The following is a 6,000-nucleotide window of genomic DNA, read 5'->3' as shown; positions in this document are numbered from 1 at the left end:
GATGCTGTTTGGGAACGGCACACAGCTGGATATAGATGGTAACACCCAGCGTGGGGAGATGCTGTTTGGGAACGGCACACAGCTGGATATAGATGGTAACACCCAGCGTGGGGAGATGCTGTTTGGGAACGGCACACAGCTGGATATAGATGGTAACACCCAGCGTGGGGAGATGCTGTTTGGGAACGGCACACAGCTGGATATAGATGGTAACATCCAGTGAGGGGAGATGCTGTTTGGGAACGGCACACAGCTGGATATAGATGGTAACACCCAGCGTGGGGAGATGCTGTTTGGGAACGGCACACAGCAGGATATAGATGGTAACATCCAGTGAGGGGAGATGCTGTTTGGGAACGGCACACAGCCGGATATAGATGGTAACACCCAGCGTGGGGAGATGCTGTTTTGGAACGGCACACTGCTGGATATAGATGGTAACACCCAGTGTGGGGAGATGCTCTTTGGGAACGGCACACAGCTGGATATAGACGGTACACCCAGTGTGGGGAGATGCTGTTTGGGAACGGCACACAGCTGGATATAGATGGTAACACCCAGATTGGGGAGATGCTGTTTGGGAACGGCACACAGCTGGATATAGATGGTAACACCCAGCGTGGGGAGATGTTGTTTGGGAACGGCACACAGCTGGATATAGATGGTAACACCCAGTGTGGGGAGATGCTGTTTGGGAACGGCACACAGCTGGATATAGAGGGTAACACCCAGCGTGGGGAGATGCTGTTTGGGAACGGCACACAGCTGGATATAGATGGTAACACCCAGATTGGGGAGATGCTGTTTGGGAACGGCACACAGCTGGATATAGATGGTAACACCCAGATTGGGGAGATGCTGTTTGGGAACGGCACACAGCTGGATATAGATGGTAACACCCAGATTGGGGAGATGCTGTTTGGGAACGGCACACAGCTGGATATAGATGGTAACACCCAGATTGGGGAGATGCTGTTTGGGAACGGCACACAGCTGGATATAGATGGTAACACCCAGCGTGGGGAGATGTTGTTTGGGAACGGCACACAGCTGGATATAGATGGTAACACCCAGCGTGGGGAGATGTTGTTTGGGAACGGCACACAGCTGGATATAGATGGTAACACCCAGCGTGGGGAGATGTTGTTTGGGAACGGCACACAGCTGGATATAGATGGTAACACCTAGTGTGGGGAGTATATCTGCTTCTGTTTTGCTTTTTTTTTGCTATTTGGACGTGAATTTATTTCTTATACTATTTGAAGTAATGTAATTCCTAATTTAAGTGTATATGCACTTACATTTAATTACATAATTGTTAATTTAATAATCTTGAATATATTAATAAATGTTAAAATGTTAAATATAAAAAAATGTGTTAAAAATGGATAACTTCTATCTACTTTAATTTATTATCGATTTGATCTTTAAGTAATGTAATGTAAGCAAATGGGAAATGTGTCTCTATATCATTATGCTGAAATCCATCTCTCTGTTACAGGCTTTCAGAAGCTGCTGGATCCTCTTCACTCTGGCTTGCTGATAGTTTTATCTTGCAGCATTATTCTTGTCACGGGAGACGGCAGCGATCGCGGGCAGAGCGGCGATCGTGCGGGCAGGAAGTAGGCAAGGCAAACAGAGTACGGGGTATACGGGGATTTAATGAAGGCAAGGCAGGACAGGACATGGGCATCGACAACATCAATGACGGACGAAGGACTAAGGTAAGACACGGACTGAAATACACTGGACTGATTGAAAAGAAGCAGACACAGCTGGGTACAATCGGGAAAGAACACGTGGGTAATCCGGGGGCGTGGCACACAGGAGGAGCGGACGAGCCGGGCATGACAATTCTGAACATTGCTCTCATTTATATAAGATGTAAACTGACCTGTACACACTGTGCAGGTACGCTGCCCGGCTTTATGCACTCAGAAGAAGGACAAAATGTAGTTTTTAACAAAGACTCATGTGCTTATAACAGAGTAGAATTGTTTAATACTAGATACAATTTTCGTATTGGAAAACCACTGGGTTACCCTCTAAAATCGCTTATTAAATCTTACCTTATGTATTTAAAGATTTTTGTAAGATCTTTGTGTTTTCTTATTAAATCTTTAGTATTTTGCTAAATATACTGAAATATACAACACATGTTGCAGTAAGTTGCATATAAATAACATTTATTAGTCTGCCTGGCCCTCCTGTCCCCTCCCCAGTGTGGCCCTAATGAGCCACTCCATTACTCGTTGTCCCATCGTTAGTTATTGTATATGCCTGTCACTGTGCCTGTCACTGTGCCTGTCACTGTGCTCATCTTCCCACATATTTCTCTGCCCCTGGGTCTTTCCCGTGCTTGTTCCCTGTTCTCCTGTTTGGATCCCTCGTGGTTGCATTTGGTTTTCCCAATAACTGTCAAAGTTTTGCCTCAAAGTTTTGCCCTCTCCGTTCACCTTACTCCAGTCCACAGGTTGTTCCTTTCCTTGTTGTGACACTTCAAATCTCTTGAAATATTTGTATAGCTTTTTTACTATACATAACATATCATACAGTACTAAACAACACATATCCAAACATACACTGAAATTGACAGAAATAATTTTTACTAAGTGTTAATTTCCTCCCAAAATTAGGAATATTATCCTACCATTGAATTGTTATATTGTGTGAAATTATATAATATGTTAATTTATTGTATATTTTAAACAGATCAGAAAAACAGTGATTTATCAAAAGTGGAATGGTCACATAAGCAGGTATGGTATCAAAATCAGCAAAAAAATTCCAACTGACTTCCATCCTGGGATCAGCATTTAAGAGCAATTTGTACATGTAAGTGATAGCAAACCGAATTGATCCATCCAATTCTGCCATCTTTGTCTCCACAGTGCCATGACGAGGACACACTGAATTACGCTGCCCTGAACCTTAAGAACCCAAAACCCAGGAGACAGAAGAAAGACGGGAATAATGACACTCTGTATTCTGACCTCCGCTACAGAGATTATGAATAAAGATGCTTCTCATTCATGTCAGTCACACAAAGTGTTCAGGGTGGAGGGCAGGGGAGCCAGTGCTTCTGAGACTGAATCATGGGATTTTACGGAGCCCGATCCTCGTGTGTGCCACGCCCCCCTGATTATCCACATGTGCTTCCCTGATTGTACCCAGCTGTACCCTGTTGTCTTGTCTATTTCAGTCCCAGTCTTGAAAAGTGACATACAGCTGTAAGCTGTTTTGGTTTGTTTGTCTGCTGAGTGCTTCTCTGCAGTGCTGCAGATGTTTCCACTGGTTAGATGCAGCTCAGGAAGACTGACCCACTGACTGCACTGTGTTGGGCTCACTTTGCAAAGAGTAAAAACCACACAGAGAGAACAATACCTGCTTCATTTAAGACCCTGTTTGATCTCTACCTCACCCAGGTCACGCTTTGAAGTAGCCCTAGATATCCAAACAATCTACCATTTTCATTGACGCAGTACACCTTTGACACATGAGTACTACACACAACAGACCCTGTACATTGAATATAGAATGTATAGCTTTCACAACAGAGCACACCATTTATATTATTTATATATTGTTCCCATTTCTAATGGCATGCTTTTGTCTGCGTGTTGAAAAACTCCATTCATCTATCTTCCAACATATATGATGGTCAGGGAGAAGTACTGATAGGGATCTAATATTGATAAACATGTAATATTGGCCAGCAATAATGACCATGATTGACACATACTGATATTATCGTGTCCTGCAGGATGGGGCTGGCCAGTTAGTAACAATTAGCACCTATCTCCAATAGGGTATCTCTCTCCCCTAGGATTGTCTGTTCTCCGTGTCCTGAGGAGGCTTATGTCCACGTACATCACAGCATGAGGTCTCCCCCATTACCCACCCCATGCACAGCGCATGGGCCCAGCATGAGGTCTCCCCCATTACCCACCCCACACACAGTACATGGACCCAGCATGAGGTCTCCCCCATTACCCACCCCACACACAGCGCATGGACCCAGCATGAGGTCTCCCCCATTACTCACCCCACACACAGCGCATGGACCCAGCATGAGGTCTCCCCCATTACCCACCCCACACACAGCGCATGGACCCAGCATGAGGTTGCCCACGCGATCTCCCCTTTACTGCTCGAGCAGAGCACACGCACATCAACAAATGTCAAGGCATTAAGTGCATTCAAACAACTTCTCAGGACAGTTATAGGCTTGTCAGAACTCGCCCTCTAGTGGTTTGGACACATACATCCAAGTTTTTAATAGAGTAAAAGGACCTCCAATAGAAGAAACAAACGTGTAAGATCAAACAAAAACCGCTTGTTAAATTCCAAAAAAGACAAAACACACATTTTCCCATAAAAATGACTGTCATGCTCTCAAATAGCTTGCTCACTCATCGCAGAAAAATTTCAGTTAGCATTCTGTAAACACGTGCTGTGTTTTTCATCTCCAGAGTTTTTGAAGAAAACCACTGAATGAAAAGTTACCCTCGTTTGAAAGCTTGATCTCCTATGTATACGAATCAATCACTGTCATTCTTCGTTGTCAAGTATTTTTAAAATATACGCTCTGCTTCCCTGCAAGCATACCAATTTTTACGCACTGAACCTTTGCCCATGGTTATGTTTCACTATAATAAACTTTTTGTATGAACATCAAATTACAGTGTCACTTGTTTTGTCCAATAGAGGTGTGTCTAAGGTTTGAGAAATGGTATGGGATGTGCTGATTCGCCATTGTTTTTCGCACTGGGGACAGAAACGCGCAAATGCTTCTCTGCCGGCGCAGTATCCGTGGGAGTGTCTCCAGTTCGCATTGCTCAGATAATCTCGGTGAGTTTTCCCAATTATTTTCGCACAACATTTTTGAGTGAAGAAAAATGGCTCGGAAGACGTTCATGTTTGAGGAAGCACAGAACATGATTTTGGAAGTGAGGCATCCATCGCTGACTCCGTTGATTCGATGGAGGTGGACGCTTTTTTGCACGGAGAGGATGCAACATTTTGCTCTTTAATTCTATAGATTTTTATAATTCCGTGATTCAGCAATTCATAATTAACATTTGCTTTGGTGACAATTGTATTGTGGTACATTGGGAAAAGTTACACATCGCCTTTGTCAGGCTTTGTTTGGGCAAAGTTACGTGGGGCATTACTCAGGCTTTGTTTGGGCAAAGTTGCGTGGGGCATTACTCAGGCTTTGTTTGGGCAAAGTTACGTGGGGCATTACTCAGGCTTTGTTTGGACAAAGTTACGTGGGGCATTACTCAGGCTTTGTTTGGGCAAAGTTACGTGGGGCATTACTCAGGCTTTGTTTGGGCAAAGTTACGTGGGGCATTACTCAGGCTTTGTTTGGGCAAAGTTACGTGGGGCATTACTCAGGCTTTGTTTGGGCAAAGTTATGTGGGGCATTACTCGGGCTTTGTTTGGGCAAAGTTACGTGGGGCATTACTCAGGCTTTGTTTGGGCAAAGTTACGTGGGGCATTACTCGGGCTTTGTTTGGGCAAAGTTACGTGGGGCATTTGTCGGGCTTCGTTTGCATAAAGAAAATGTACATATTTTTGTTGCCTAGATCCTAAATATTTTTCCTTTTTCTTTGTTTTAGCCCCCAAAGCTTCATCATCCTTACAGTCATCGCCAGAAGAGGCAGAGGCCTCTCACACAGAAACGCTTTCGGGCGCAGCAGGACACAGCAGCAGTGCTTCCTGAGCCACAGAAGCAGATGTGCGTCCCAGTGGCCATCACTGACACTTCTGTTGTGGACTCCAGGCTGAAGGCCACACAGGGCAGGAAGTACTGTGTGCACTGCCACTCCGAGAAGCTAAGCAACAAGACAATTTACAAATGCTTAGCATGCATTGTGCCACTCTACATAGTTGCAGACCGAATCTGTTTCACAGAGTGGCATTTGCAGAAAAACACATAGAGGTTGTGGCAGTGCAACTTGAAATTTCTTATGGTGTTTTGTGTGTGAATAATAG

General features: G+C 44.5%; 1 long non-coding RNA gene across 1 annotated transcript; it reads left to right on the top strand.

Annotated features, from left to right (window-relative positions):
• The first annotated feature begins 2,373 nt into the window (after positions 1-2,373).
• LOC125725090 (uncharacterized) lies at positions 2,374-4,679 on the top strand. Its single transcript, XR_007387322.1, has 2 exons — positions 2,374-2,759; positions 2,892-4,679. It is a non-coding gene; the product is annotated as an uncharacterized LOC125725090 (long non-coding RNA).
• Positions 4,680-6,000: the final 1,321 nt, after the last annotated feature.

The sequence above is a fragment of the Brienomyrus brachyistius genome, unplaced genomic scaffold, assembly GCF_023856365.1.
Source record: "Brienomyrus brachyistius isolate T26 unplaced genomic scaffold, BBRACH_0.4 scaffold60, whole genome shotgun sequence".
Taxonomy (NCBI): domain Eukaryota; kingdom Metazoa; phylum Chordata; class Actinopteri; order Osteoglossiformes; family Mormyridae; genus Brienomyrus; species Brienomyrus brachyistius.
Note: the sequence above shows the minus strand (reverse complement) of the source record. Positions and strands in the feature narration are given on the sequence as shown.